The 16093-nt window shown below is 47.1% G+C and overlaps 1 protein-coding gene and 1 pseudogene across 1 annotated transcript in view; both read left to right on the top strand.

Moving 5' to 3' along the window:
- Positions 1-16093, top strand: part of LIMCH1 (LIM and calponin homology domains 1) — a 237730-nt gene that overhangs the window by 15055 nt on the left and 206582 nt on the right. Inside the window, exon 2 of the mRNA XM_027768570.1 lies at positions 13414-13483. The gene's annotated coding sequence lies outside the window, so the exon portion shown is untranslated. The remainder of the gene's footprint in view (positions 1-13413; positions 13484-16093) is intronic.
- LOC114006299 (HAUS augmin-like complex subunit 2 pseudogene) lies at positions 6245-6744 on the top strand (annotated as a pseudogene).

Genomic DNA, 16093 nt, shown 5'->3' with positions numbered 1-16093 from the left:
TCCTGCTGCAGGATGCCTTAGTACTGATATTTCATTCTTTTTATGGCCAAATGATGCTACACCACATGAAAACACCTCGTTTTATCCCTCCACTCGTCATTTTAGACATGCAGGTGCTCTTACCTCTTGGCTATTACAAATAATGCTGCCATGAACACTCGAGAAAATGCATTTGTTTGGATGGTGTTTCCATTTTTCCTGGGGCACCTCAGGAGTACAGCCGCCGGGTCTCGTGGTAACTTAGTGTTTAACTGTTTGAGAAATTGGCAAACTGTTTCAACAGTGGCTGCTTCAGGTTATCATCCCACAAGCAATGAATGAAAGTTCCAATTTCACCATACCCTGGCCACACTTACTGTGGTCTCCCTTTACTTTTTTTTTTGGAGAGGTTTTTGCTGTAGGGCATGTAAGCTCGCCAGATCGCCATCGGCCGCCATGTGGGAGTCCAGCGCCCTTAACCACTGCGCCACCTGCTGGCCCCACGTTTTATATGACCTCTTTATATGGAATGTCCAGGATAGGCAAATCTATAGACTAATGTGTTTGGGGTTTCTATTAATAGGGAGGAAAAAACTCTAAAATTGTTTGCAGTGTTGGTGACATAATCCTACAACTGTACCAAAAATTTAGGTTCTGTACTTGCAATGGGTGAATTCTGTGAGTTATAGCTGAAGTCGGTGCACACACGCGCGCGCACACACACACACACACACACACACACACACAATGGAATTTGAAATTTTTGCTTTGAGATGTTTAAAATTCATCTAGAACAGTGGTTCCCCAACCTTCCTGGCTCGTCCAGGGACTGTCCTCGTGGAAGGCGATCTCTATGCTGACGAGGGTTGGGGAGTTTGGTCCCAGGATGACCCAGGTGCACCCCATTTCCACCACTACCACATTGTAATGTACAACGAAGCAACCACACAATAGGGCTCACACCCCCATGAGAATCCAGCACCACCACTGATCCGACAGGAGGTGGAGCCCAAGCGAGAGTGACAGGGAGCTGAGGGGCTGACCCAGGGCCCACCTGCCACAGTGCGGGCCCTGCAGACCAGCACTGGCCTGTGGCCTGCCCCTAGTGGGCCCCAGCTAGTACCAGCCCACAGCCCAGGGCTTGGGGACTAGTGACCTAGACTCAGTCCCTGTAATCCTGTTCATTTCTCGATGGCTGTCACATCATATTGTATCACATGCCACTCATGTTTTAGGTCTTCATGGAAGAGAAGGCTGTAATAGATGCATTCTATTTCTGCCTGCTACCAAAAGACGTTAAAAAAAAAAAATCACAAAAGAAGAATTTTAAAAAGGCACATGGATTAAACTCGGAAACAATAACTTTAGACAAAGAAAGGCCACAGAGCAGGGAGTGAGATGCTATTACTTTCCTGTCACGCACCTTCTCGTCCTTTAAAGCTCCTCTCCCACCTCGGAAGGCAGGCTTCGCTTGTCCTTTGGTCTTTTCCTGCCAGAGCCTCTGGCCTCAAGAGCGTATTCTCCATTCCTCTGGATAAAACTATCCTTTGTGTCGCTGCTGTGTGCCCAGTCAATGGGATGCCTGTGCTGCCCAAGGCGGGGTGGCCATGGTGTTTCCTCCCGCCACCCCCATCTTCCATATGCCCTGGTACATCAGAAAGGAAGGACCCAGAGACTTCACTGCACCCTCTGGGGTCACATCCTTGCCTTCTCTCCTTTGCGGAGGAACAGGGCCACTCTAGTCCTTTCCGTCCCCTCCCACAGGAAAAGGGATCCTGCAGAGGGCGCCCTCTCTGTCCCCCTCATGCTGCACACCACTCTCACAGATAAATGGGGGGCTTCCAAGATCACGTCAATCCAGTCTCAGAACCCAGTCCCACAAGGGGCCTGGGCTCAGCTGGTGTGGGGTCAGTCAGATGGTGCCGTGTGGAGTGCACAGCCGGTAGATTCTCAGTACCAACTGCACGTATTAGAGAGGGGTTTTCTTTTGTTTTGCTATGCTATAGGGTGCGTGCGCTCGCCAGACAGAGAGAGATAGAGAGACAGAAAGCGAGAAATCACCCCCCCGGGGGGATGGCCACGCCACAATCCCTTCTCCTTTCTCTTCTTGGGATCTTGGATATGCACGTACACGCACCCGGTGTGAGTTTTAAGCCACCGGGTCCGGGACTCGAACTGCGGTCGACTACATAGGAGTCCGGCGACATAGTCATTACGCTAACTGCTGGTCCCCCAACTGCACGTATTAGAAGCAGACCTCCCCCTTCTTGGACAGCAAAGGACCGCGGTAGCTCCTGGCTGGTTCTTATCACCCTCGGACAGCAAGAGACAAGGGGAGACAGGAGCCCCGGGAGAGTTAAGAGGCCAGCTAGGCTTGGGTGGACACCGGACCCAGGCCAGCTGTGGGTGAGCCATGGCGTGGCCCAGTTTGTCCTTGGCGCCTACTGCTCCCTTTTCAGCTCCCTCCCTTCCTTCCTCTCCATCCCCAGCTCTTCTGGTGCTTTCCGCCTGTCCAGAGACTACGCCCCTGGAGGCCTGCCCTCCGGAAGGACCAAAATGATCTCAGTACCTCATTGCTGACCTTTCACCTCTCCCCACCCAGCCCGAGCCAGGAGCAGGATGCCGGGGGGTGGGGGGAAATGAGCCCCAGTGGCTGACACATTAGACTTCCACCTGCGGGCGGGTGGAGGTTGACACCCTCTCGGAAGAGACACTGACGCCCGTTATATGAAGTGTAGAGCTCCAGGCCCGTGCTGAGTGTTTTACGGGTATTATTTTACTTACTCTGCACTCTCACATTGTAACTAGCAGGTATTTTTTTTTCTTTTTTTAGAGAGGTTTTTGCTATAGGGCACATGCACTCGCCAGAAAGACAGAGAGAGACAGAGAGACGGAAAGCAAGAAATCACCTCCCAGGGGGATGACCACCCCGCAATCCTTTCTCCTCCATTCTCCTCTCGGGATCTTGGGCACACATGCACACGTGCCCGGCGTGAGTTTAAGCCACTGGGTCCAGGACTCGAACCGTGGTTGACTACATGGGAGTCCAGTGACATAGCCATTATGCTAACTGCTGGTCCCACTAGCAGGCATTTGTGTCCCCATTTCACAGAGGATGAAACCAAGGCTCACAGATACAGAATACTTCCATAACTTGCCTGGTAAGTTGCAGAGCTGGGATTAGAACCCACGTTTTGCTGTCTCTGGAGGCTCCTCCTACTCATGGAACATCGGAGATCCCAGACCTGGAACTCTTAGTTCTGAGAACTTCTTGCTGAAAGGGGCGTGAAGGGGGGAAGAAACTGGCTGCTCATCCCCCTGAAGACTAGATGCGGAAGGGTTTGGAGCTGTACCGCTGCAATTTCACCTGCCAAGTTCTCTCTCCTCGCTGCTGACATAAACTTAGCAATAACGGGGCTCGAGCTGTGCGGAAGACACGCTAATTACAGTCATCTCCGCGTAATTGCCGCGTAGCTCAGTGGTGATTACACGTATCGTTGCCGTGTCAGAGCAGCGGCAGGCTTCGTGGTACTGGCTTATCCTGAACTCTGCCGGCGTTTGCCATCTCTCATGGTTCATTGATCTCATGTAGCTTAGGAAAGCAGGGAGGACTTTAAGTAAGAGGCATGGTGAGAAAGGTAGTTGGGGGTGGAATTAGAAGGCGGTTAGGCCGGTGACAGCTTCACAGACGTCCCTTGGGCCCTTGGGAGCTGGGACATCTGGGAAGGAAAAGTCCTAACCAAAGTGGGCTGTCCAAAAGGGGTCCATTTGGGCGCAGAGGACAGGGTAAGTGGCAGGAATGGTGGCTGCAGGTTATTCATTGAGATGCATAGGAAGACACTTGGTGCGGATTTAGAAATTCCACTTTGTGATTCCGACCCTACCGTTTAGAAGCTCTGTCCTCAGATGTAGGTCTTCACAAACCTGCATGACAGTTTCCTTACAGATCATTGTATTTCTTTTCTAGCCCCAAGTTCCACAATTTCTAGAGAGTAGGAATGGTCACACACACAACAGATTATAAAAGAGATGGAAAAGGGCCAGAATGACTTCAGGATATTCACATCATTGCTCTGTGTTCCCCCTCCCTCCATGGTTATAGATGGTTTCATTAGTGTTAGCTTTTTGTTTGTTTGTTTGTTTGTTTGTTTGTTTTGGAGAGGGTTTTGCTATAGGGCTCGTGCACTTGCCAGAAAGACAGAGAGAGACAGAGAGACAGAAAGCGAGAAATCACCTACCCGGGGGGATGGCCACGCCGCAATCCCTTCTCCTCCATTCTCCTCTCGGGATCTTGGGCACGCACACACACGCGCCCAGCATGGGTTAAGCCACCAGGTCCAGGACTCAAATCACGGTCGACTACATGGGAGTCCAATGACATAGCCATTAGGCTAACTGCTGGTCCCAACTTTTTTCAGTCTTGAGAAGTGACTGTAAGAAGAGTTTGTATATTTTTTTTCTAGAAAACGGGGGAGGGGGGAATTAAAATGGGTCCGTTTGTCTATAATGTGTCAAATTTGAGCTCTTCTTTTTGCTATGTTCCTGGTGGGGGAAAGGGTACTCCTGGGTGTTCAATTTCACATTTTTTGGATCAAATTTCTTCAGCCAGGATTGGGTTCCTTTCATGGGAAAAAAGCCTCCCGGAGAGCTCTGAGAGTTAAGACGATTCTAGAAGCGGTAACCAAGAACCACTAGGCAAGGTACCAGTGGCTTAACACAGTGGAAACTCATTTCCACTCGCAGCCTGGTTTGAGCAGCAGAGCGGTAGATAAACAGTCACTCAGGGGCCTCAGCTAATGGTGCCTCTAGTCTCAGGGCATGATTTTCCAGGACTTCCTGGGCGCCCATATCTAACTAGTAAATGGATAGGAGAGAAAAAATGGAGAATTGAGGAGTGCGTATTTTTTGTTGGGGGGGGAGAGATTTTTTTGCTACAGAAAGCGAGAAATCACCCCAAGGGCGGGAGGGCCATGCCCTATAATAAATAAATAAATAAGTAAATAAATAAATGGGCACGTGTGCGTGCGTGCCCAAGATCCCCAGAGGAGAATGGAGGAGAAGGGATTGTGGCGTGGCCATCCCCCTGGGGGGTGATTTCTTGCTTTCTGTCTCTCTGTCTCTCTCTGTCTGTCTGGCGAGCACACGCGCCCTGTAGCAAAAACCTCTCCAAAAAAAAAGAGTGGATCTGTCCGTGTCACAGTGAACACCTATTTAATGGTGTGCCAATCATGAAACACACCACCATCTATCACAATGAAGTGGATGTTCTAATTCAGCAGGCCGGTTGCAGAAATGTACGGGAAGACATGAAATAAAAAATGTGAAACTTCAATGCGGCAAAGCTTCTGCTGCTGAGCAATTCATTGATGAGTTTGCCAAGGTCATGGCTGCTGAAACTCTGATGCCAGAGAATACTGGTATGCAGACCTGTTAGGGCGTTGTCTCTCCCTTTCTCTCTTCTCTGTCTCTCTCTCATGGAAGAAATAAAGAAGGAAAGGAAGAAGGAAAGAGAAAGAAAAAGCACCTCTAGACAACATGGCGAAAACGCGTGATGGGCTTATTGAAGGATTAAGGCGCGTGTGTTCAGAACCACGCACGAGCTCATTCCCATGGATGGGACGGAGCAGAGGCTTCTCAGACAGGAACCAGTGTGGACGAGTCAGATGACTCTGGAGGAAACGTTTCAAAAGCCGTCCAGCCGCTCACGGTCGCCGCCACACCGGGAGGTGTGTCCAAGTCATGGCTGCCGCCAACCCCTGGGACCCGGCGTCCACACAGAGTGCTGCTGTGCTACTCCTGGGGCACGTGCGCTCTCCAGACAGAGAGAGACAGAGAGACAGAAAGCGAGAAATCACCCCCCAGGGGGGATGGCCACACCGCAATCCCTTCTCCTACATTCTCCTCTCGGGATCTTGGGCACGCATGCACACGCACCCAGCATGAGTTTAAACCACCGGGTCCAGGACTCGAACCGCGGTTGACTACACGGGAGTCCAGCGACACAGTCATTACGCTAACTGCTGGTCCCCATAGTTCTTATATATAATATTATATGGAGTATATATATGATATATATTATCACCTGATGTTATATATAATATTGCTTATTATTTTTAAAAGATTTTATTCACTTTATTTATTTATTCATTTGTTTATTTCAATTTGACCAAAAGGGACAGAGTGAGAGAGAGAGAAAGTGAGAAAGCAGGACCAGTAATTAGCGTAATGGCTATGTCGCTGAACTCCCATGTAGTCGACCGCCTCAGGGGTGGTCTCTTAGGAGTTGTTAAACTTATCTAAGAAAACAGATTCTTGCTTTACACACTTCTCCAGACTACAGCAGATCACAGATATTCAAGCTGAAATCTATCAGAAAAAAACTTGGAAATTGAACTCCTGAAACTAGAAAAAGATACAGCCCAAGTTGTTCTTCCTTTCTTTTTGGATACATGGCACATTTGCTCGAGTGGGCTGTGACTTTCATTGAGAGATTAGAATCCCATCTTGAAACAATTAGAAATATCCCTCATTTAGATGCACATCTAAAGAAGATGAGCAAGACTTTGGCAAAAATGGATATTTTGGTGACTGAGACAGAAGAACTGGCAGAGAATATGACTCAAGTGGCAAGAACAACAAAAGGAAATTTCTTCTTGTATCCCTAAAATATTAGCTGAAGACAATAATCTTCATAAACATATGATAATGCCTTCTTTACCTTTTACTTCTCAAGTTCAGGTACAAACTAGTAATGCCAAGCGATGATCAACCTGACTTTTGCTTAATTATATATAGTCATGTAAAGTCTCTTTCTAGTTCACTGTGACATCGACATTCATAGGCCTTGCTGCTCACAGTACTGAAAGAGCTTTATTTTGCAGTACCAAGATTTCAGTACATCCTGACCAAACTGACTTTTCCTTTGTTTTTTTTTTTTTTATATTTTTTGCTCTGTTTTTCAATAAAGGTTTTGAAGATTGAATATAAAAATAAAATAAAAAAAAAAAACAAGCTGTCCAGCAGAAAGCCTCCTGCTCCCAGGGAACTCAGCTCCTGGTCCCTCAGCTGCCCCTGATGTTCCTTGTCCTCCTAAAAACAAAAGTACAGCCTCGTAGGGGAGAGCGACCACCTGCTGGAGATTGTCGGGGGGGGCCCCGCCAGCCAGTTCCGTGTTCTAGCCATGCCACTGTGCGTTACCTTAGACACCATTTTTTAGCTGAGTCAATGGTTTGCCCTAGGTTTTATTGTTAAATACCTAGATGTGGGGACCAGCAGTTAGCGTAATGGCTATGTCGCTGGACTCCCATGTAGTCCACTGCGGTTCGCGTACTGGACCCAGTGACTTAAAACTCATGCTGGGCGTGTGTGCATGCATGCCCAAGATCCCGAGAGGAGAATGGAGGAGAAGGGATTGCTGTGTGGCCATTCCCCCCAGGGGGTGATTTCTTGCTTTCTGTCTCTCTGTCTCTCTCTGTCTGTCTGGCGAGTGCACGCGCCCTATAGCAAAAACCTCTCCAAAAAAAACACCCCTATATGTGAACAGGCACAAGGACAGGATGGCTTACAAGGGCCACATAAATGCTGAGTCGGGAATGATGGGGATGCCCAAAAGGATCAAGCGCTTATCAGACGACAAAACGATGACTAGGACACCTCGTTTGATGAATCGGTGTGACTTGGAACCACTTGGTCCTCTGGTTTGATTGTCACGTTCTACGTGCATACTTTGAAAAACCATGATGTGAGCCATCATGATGTACAATGATAGAGTGTAAATAAAATATAAATTAAAAAGAAAAAAAGAATGCAAGGAATCATGGGGATGCCAAAGAATCACAGACCGTCCACATGGGTGTCTGACAGAGGACACCTTTGCTTTCTAAAGGTTAAATATGTACAGTGTTGCTTTATTATGACAAACCCATTACAAAGAGTGTGTAAAAATATCTTCAGGCTATGTGTAGAAGGTATATATGAAACATAATAAACCATAATGAATTTTGCATTTAGACTTGGATCCTTTCCCCAAGATCGTTCTTTATGTGCATGCAAATATTCCAAAGTCTGAAAAAAATCCCAAATCCAAAACACTTCTGGCCCTAAGCATTTGGGTAAAGGTCTACTCAATCTGTAATTACATTTCACTCTGAAAAAAAAGAAGTTTTATTGGGACATCATTTACATATAACACAATTTATTCATTCAAAGTGTATAATCCAAGACATAAAAAAAGTACATTCATGGGAAACAGCAGTTAGCGTTAACAGCTATGTCACTGGACTCCCATGTAGTCGACCATGGTTCGCATCCCGGACCTGGTGGCTTAAAACTCACGCCGGGCGCGTGTGCGTGCGTGCCCAAGATCCCGAGAGGAGAATGGAGGAGAAGGGATTGCAGCGTGGCCATCCTCCCTGGGGGTGATTTCTTGCTTTCTGTCTCTATGTCTCTGTCTGTCTGGCGAGCGCACGTGCCCTATAGCAAAACCTCTCCGAAAAAAAAAAAGTTCATTCACAGTCGTGCAACGATTACTGCAGTTAATTTTAGAGCATTTCCATTCCCCCCAAAAAATACACCCCTCTGCAATCCCAGGCAATCTTTTGCCTGGTTTCTGTCTTCCTGTATCTGCCGACTCTGGACGTTTAAAAACAATCTCTCCCATCTCACTATAATTATGTGTCCTTTCACCGACAGGTCTTCCCCCATCTGTCCTATCCTGCCCCTCCTCTGGTAACCACCACTCTACTTTTTTGTCCTGTGAGACCGGATTTTTTGCCCCTAATTTGCCAGAGGGTGTGCACATAGCTAGAGAGACACAGAGAGAGGGAAGGTGAGCAAGCACCCCATGGGGCGTGGTCACACTGCAATCTCTTGTCCTCCATCTCTCCCTCCTTTCGGAATTTGGGGAACACACTCTGCCCAGTGTGTTTTTCAAGCCTCCGGATCTGGGACTTGAACCTCCTGGTTGGCTATGTGGGATCTAGCTGCTTTAACCACCAGGCCAGATCAGTTCTTGAAAACTCCACATAGAACTAAGATCACACGGTATTGGTCTTCCCGTGCCTGGCTTATGTCACTTTGCGGAAGGGTAGCGAAAATGTCATAGCAAATGACAGGACTTGCTTCGTTGTTATGCCTGTATCGAATCCCAGGGTGTATAGGGACCACTGTTCTTGACCCATCATCCACTGAAGGACCCTCGATGTCCTGTCTCGGCACTGGTGCGGTCCGTGCAGAGAACACGGCAGCGTGTGTGCGTCTTTATCTTGCGTTGATTTCCTTTGGACGTCACCCAGCTGTTGGGGTAGCTGAATCATATGGTAGATCTATTTGTAATATTTTCAGACAGCTCCATACTCTTTTCCAGACTGGCTGTACTAATTTATGTGCCCCTGAAACGTGTGCAAGGCTTCCCTTTCCTCCATGTCCTTGCCAGCACGTCCTTTTTTTTGGAGAGGTTTTCGCTATCGGGCGCGTGCGCTTGCCAGACAGACAGAGAGAGACAGAGACACAGAAAGCGAGAAATCACCCCCCAGGGGGGATGGCCACGCCGCAATCCCTTCTCCTCCATTCTCCTCTCGGGATCTTGGGCATGCACGCACATGCGCCTGGCGTGAGTTTAAGCCACCAGGTCTGGGACTCGAACCGTGGTCAACTACATGGGAGTCCAGCGACATAGCCTTTACGCCAACTGCTGGTCCCCACATGTCCTTTCTGTCGTGTTGACAGTAGCCATTCCCACAGGTGTGAGGTGATAACACTGTGGTTTGGACGTGCATTTCCCTGATGGTTAGTGATGCGGAGGAGTTTTCCATGAACCTGTGGGCCATTCTTATGTCCTTTCCAGAGGAGTGACTATTCAGGGGTTTTTTTTGCCCATTTTCCAAATAGGGTTATTTGTTTTCTTGCTATTGAGTTCCGTGAATTACTTGTACATTTTGGGTATTAACCCCTTGTTAGAGGTATAGTTTGCAAAATTTATTCCCTTTATGTACGTAACCTTTTTTGATTTTGTTTTATAAATGAAGGCTTTCCGTATGACCAAGGTTTAAGTTATTATTCATGATCGAGCATGCATGTGTGCACACTGGGAAGGGACAGCCCCCTCAGGGCTCAGCCACGCTGCCGTGCCCTTCCTTCAGGCCCCCAGCCTGCAGGGTCCTGGCACGTGTGACTTTTCCGACCAGCAGAGTCACCTGAAGTGTGCATGGGATAACTCGAGCCACGGAGATCTGAGTCAGGGGCAGAGGGAGAGACCGTACCAGGATGTGCCCCCTAAACCTCTCATCCTCCGTACTTAGGAGGGCAAAGGAGGAAGGAGAGTTACTTTTTAGAGAAAGTTGTTTTATAGAGAATCTGAAACATAAGGGGCTTTCCTGGAGCAGGTGGGTACTCGTATCAATTAAGGGGTCGTGGCTAAATGACGCCGAGGCTGGCCAGAATACCTTGGAATTTGGGAGACACTTTTGTCAGATCACACCCCCATCTCATGGCCTCCTGTGGTTGGCACGCCGGAAGGCCACATTCCCCGAGCATGCATTTACTCATTCACTCCGAGTTTGTAGACCCACGGTGTTCTAGAAGCACGAGATTTCTGTGGCTCGCTAGTAGGCATGCACACATGCGCCAGCCATGTTTTCAGGCTGACCGGGTTAGGACTCGAACTGTGGTCCACACATGGCTCCAAGTTCTGCAGCCTGGCTTGGTGCCAGTGGTGCCGCCGAGGTGGGACTCCATTCTGCGTTTTGCCCCTTTTTTTCTGTGGGGTGTTTCCCTGGCTGTCCAGAACCCTTTTTATTCAATGGACTCCTAGTTTTCAGTTTTTGCTTTTGTTTCCTGTGCTTCTGAAGTCTGGTCCCCAAATCCCTTGCCCTTCTCCTGTCATAAAGCTTCATCTAGTGAGAGCACTTCCATCGTGTCAGATTTCAGGTCTGTCTTTAACCCACTACAAGTTCATCATTATCTTTAACGAGAGAGAGAGGTCCCTCTGTCATTCCTGTCCATATGGGTTTCCGGTTTCCCAACACCATTTATTAGAAGGACTCTTCTTTTCCCGGTGCATGTTCTGAGCACCTTTGTCAGATACTGGTGGGCTGTAAATCTGTGGGTTGTCATTTGCCTTTTTTCTCTAACATTGCATCCTCAGAGCAGCCTTCTCACCGGCTGATGAAAGTACTGACCCCTTACTATACTGACCCTCCCCGCACTTACATGACCTGAAATCGTGCTCTGTTTCCCCCGTGGCTCCATTCTCACCTGTGCACAGATTACACATTCCAGGGACCAGCAGTTAGCATAATGGCTATGTCGCTGGACTCCCATGTAGTCGACTGCGGTTCGAGTCCCGGTCCCGGTTGCTTAAACTCATGCTGAGTCCGTGTGTGCGTGTGTGCCCAAGATCCCGAGAGGAGAATGGAGGAGAAGGGATTGTGGTGTGGCCATTTCCCCTGGGGGGGGGGGTGATTTCTCACTTTCTATCTCTCTGTCTCTCTCTGTCTTTCTGGCGAGTGCACGCACCCTGTAGCAAAAATCCTCTCCAAAAGAAGAGAAAAAAAAAAAAAAAGATTACAAAATCCAAAGAATGAGAACTCCTCTTGTTTTATTGGTGGTTGTTTCCCTTGGGCCTATGCTAGTGTGCAACCCACAGCAGGAACTTGGTGCAGAATCACTGGCGTAATAGATATTTGAAAATAGTTATTCTTAGCTGGCTCTTCCATCTTTGATTTTTTAGATTTTCTTTATTTTTGTTCATTGTGGGTGGGTTTAGAAAGAGACATGGGGGGAACCAGCAGTTAGCGTAATGGCTATGTCGCTGGACTCCCACGTAGTCGACCACGGTTCGCATCCCAGACCCAGTGGCTTAAAACTCACGCCGGGCGCGTGTGCGTACGTGCCCAAGATCCTGAGAGGAGAACGGAGGAGAAGGGATTGCCGTGTGGCCATCCCCCCTGGGGGGTGATTTCTCACTTTCTGTCTCTCTGTCTCTCTCTGTCTGGCTGGCGAGCACACACGCCCTATAGTGAAAACCTCTCCAACAAAAAAGAACAGCTTATAAGCACTATACTTTAATTTCGCTAGTTGCTTTACTCATTTCTCTTCATCCCAAAGGTATATATCCTAAAGACAGGAAGTTATCCTTGCTTTTAATTTTTTGCATTCCCTTTCCTCGTATTATCATTTTCACATGATTTCGATCTTGACCCTGAAAATATTTTGCTCAAAAATCTTTTGTACTCAAGGAATCATGATCAGCCTTGTTTTCAGTCCTCAGGATATGATTGGTTAGCTTCTTATTTTCTTATTCATATTCTCCCCTTTTTTGTTTTGTTTTGTTTTTGCTATATGGCTTGTACCCTTGAGTGAGAGAGAGAGAGAGAGAAGGAGAGAGAGAGGAGGAAAGTGAGAAATCACCACCCAAGGGGGATGGCCACTTGGCAGTCCTTTCTCCTCCATTCTCCTCTTGGGATTTTGGGCACATGCAAATGCTCACAGTGTGATTTTTCTCTTTTCTTTTTTTTGAGAGATTTTTGGTATAGGATGTGTGTACTCATCTGAGAGACAGCGAGAGACAGAAAATGAGAAATCACCTTCCAGGAGAGATGACCATGCCACGATCCCTCCTCCTCCATTCCCCTCTTGGGATTTCGGGCACACATGCACATGCATCCAGCGTAAATTTCAATCTGCCGGGTCCAGGACTCCAACCATGGTCGACCATGTGGGAGTCCAATGACTTCACCACCACACCCCCTCCTGGTCCCTATTTTTCCCTTTGTAAAGTGAAGCTCAACCACCTTAACAGGCCTCTGTCCTCAGAGAGACGTAGGTTCTGGATGTAGAATTTGTCTTAGCAAATAACCTGCAAAGATAGACACTGAACTAAGAGCCAGGGTATTTGATAACCAACCCTACCTGCCTTCTAACACCTGTCTGCTATTCTAGAAAGTTCTTTCTCTGCCATAGTCCGGCTCCTGTCTGTGTCCTCTCCCTTGAAGCACCTCCCAGCCTCTTCCCCGTTCTTCTCCCCCAGCATTTCAAATTCTTTTTTTTTTAAAGGAATTCTTTTATTGAACTTTATTTACATTTGACTAGAGAGGGACAGAGTGAGAAAAAGAAAGAGAGGGAAAGTGAGAAAGCAAACCGCCAGGTCTGGGACTTGAACCATGGTCAGCCACGTGGGAGTCAAGTGCCCTTAACCACCACGCCACCTGCTGGCCCGCATTTCAAATTCTAAAACTTCACCTATTGTGGGCAACCTTGATGTTGGCAAAGCGCGTCACTTACACGCAGGAGGGCTGCTGGGTGACTGAGATTGACTGCATGCTTTCGATTCTCTGCTGTTCCCATCCAGCCATGTATCTGGAGCCCTGCATAAAGGCGATTTGTATGATCCATCTTGCTTTATGCCTTCCTTGACGTTCTGCCTTTCTCTGACAGGTTGCTGAATGCTATAAAACCAGGACTTGTTAAAAAGATCAATAGATTGCCTACCCCCATTGCAGGATTGGTGAGTATCCAGAATTGAGATTTATTTTCCAATCTGCCTTTGCTCAAACCCAAGGGTCATGACAGTACCATTTATTACCGCGCTCTGCAGCACACATAAATTGCTTGAATGAGAGCGCGCCGAATCCATTAAACCAAGAGGTCACTTAGACATGAAAGATGGCAGCGATGCCTCCGTGGCATCTTAATCTTTGTTTGTGTTTTCCCCATGAGTGCTCAGGACCTTCTTTCCTAAAGAGGTAAATGTGTTTGGAGGTGAGAGGTTGATCATTAGGTTGACCCCAGGGGAGGGATGTGATTTTAATTTTACACTATTCTTTCAATTCTGCATTCGTTTGGAGTGGAGGGTAAAGGAGAGACCTGATGAGACAAAGCAGCATTTTCCTAAGAAACAGCTGTTTTCAGTATTCGAAATCTCCTTATGTTTAAATACCACACCTGTAGACCAACTAGTCTATGGGAATAATGAGGCTCTAAGGTGATCTCATGGTGTCCGGAGACTTGTTTAAGCAAAGCCCTGGTGCTTTGGAACCTCCTCGTGTAAAATCTGTGGAGCTCACGTGTTCACATGCAGTCAGAGCAGAATATTTTCCGTGCACTGATAGGGTTCACTGCGCTTGGCCACTAACATGAGTTGTTTTATTAACTTGCCTCTCACATAGGAAAGGGAAAAAGCAGGAGATCAAGAAGACACCAGATGTTGGTTCTGGAAGGAACGAGGCCCATGTGCACACATCCAGGGATGCATGGGTGCGCACACACACACATACACACACACATACACACACACTGAACACGCAGTGGAGGGTGTACACGGCCTAGTAATATCTCAGTGTTCCTCTTGTGGTCACCTTCTGGACATGGGCTTTAGAGAAAGCAATGAGAAAAATGCTCAGAATTCAGACAGGATCCTTACTGAGTGTCACTAAAGTTTCTTAATCATATTACAGTGACTAATGGAAGTTTGATATAACAAAAAACCCACAATTATTTATGCACTAGGGCGGGAGGGGGAGCTGATACGATAATGTGTAACAGCACGTTGAAAGGGGGGGGGGAGGCTATTCTTATTTTAAACCTTGCTATTTCTGTAGATACATTTTATTTCCCATATTGGTTGTTAGTGAATCAGGGACTAGTCATTAAGAATTCTCCTGGAGACAGTAGATGGTGTAGCAGTTACGTTACTGGACTTTCACATGGCCAACTGCTGTTCAAGTCCCAGACTTGGTAGCTTGAAACTCACACCAGGTACGTGTGCGTGCGTGCCCAAGATCCTGGGAAGAGAATGGAGGAGAAGGGATTGCGGCGTGGTCATCTTCCCTGGGGGGGGGGGTGATTCTCACTTTCCATCTCACTGTCTCTGTCTCTTTCCAGCAAACACACTCACTCTAAGGCAAAAACATCTAAAACAAAAAACCCTCCTAATTTTGTCTGTTTGAATCATGTAGTTTGACGAGTTCGTATATACACAGGTAAATTTAGAAGAAGTGAATCGGAATAATTTTATAAAATATTCAGTCAATATATGGATATTCTGTATCACATATATTTACGTGTTCACCTATTACCTTAATTATTGTTATTATTATTGCAAGGTTTTTGCTACTGAATGCCTGTGCTCACTGGAAAGACAGAGAGACAGAAAGCAAGCAGTCACTCCCCAGGGGGGATGGCCATACCACAATCCCTTCTCCATTCTCCTCTTGGGATTTTGGGCACGCACACACATGTGCATCCACACCTATTACTTTAAAACTTGGACCTATGTATCTTTCAAATGTTACAGGCAGGGGAACCAGCAGTTAGTGTAATGGCTATGTCGCTGGACTCCCACTTAGTCGACCGCGGTTCGTGTCCCGGACCCGGTGGCTTAGAACTCACGCCGGGCGCATGGGTGTGCGTGCCCAAGATCCAGAGAGGAGAATGGAGGAGAAGGGATTGCGGCGTGACCATCCCCCCTGGGGGATGATTTCTCGCATTCTGTCTCTATGTCTCTCTCTGTCTGTCTGGCGAGTGCACATGCCCTATAGCAAAAACCTCTCCAAAAAGAAAAAAGAAAAAAAAAATGTTACAGGCATGATCTTAATGATTCTGATGTTACCTGTTTGGCTCTAAGTCTGTGCCCTCCCCCCCTTGACCTTGGAATCCTGGGAATTAATGTTATAGGAACAAAGCTTGCAGCGTAAAGTCATAGAAGTTTCCAGAGAAATCCACATCTGTAGAAACAAGAGGCTTTGTACTCAGTGGTCAAGGAGAAAGGGGATTTGAATCCTAATTTAAAATAATTTTAGTAGAGTTAAGGGTTTGAAAATGTGCAGTTACCTTTATGTTATTTCTGATTGCAAAACAAACATTGTTCTTTGCATCTTGCCTCTATTTGATGCATGTACACAAGGGCAGGCGCCAGCTCAGTTGCTTCCCCATTCTCCCCCTACCCCCCATTTTTTTTTTAATTTTTAAAATAATTATTTTAACTTTATTTATTTATTTATTTATTTATTTATTTATTTATTAATTCACTTTACACCATCACAACACACAAATGAATTTTCCATCCAAAATACACTGTGCATTGTCTCAATCAAGTACATCCACATATATGTTCTCA

The sequence above is a fragment of the Tupaia chinensis genome, unplaced genomic scaffold (genome assembly GCF_000334495.1).
Source record: "Tupaia chinensis unplaced genomic scaffold, TupChi_1.0 Scaffold146907_1, whole genome shotgun sequence".
Taxonomy (NCBI): Eukaryota; Metazoa; Chordata; class Mammalia; order Scandentia; family Tupaiidae; genus Tupaia; species Tupaia belangeri.
Note: the sequence above shows the minus strand (reverse complement) of the source record. Positions and strands in the feature narration are given on the sequence as shown.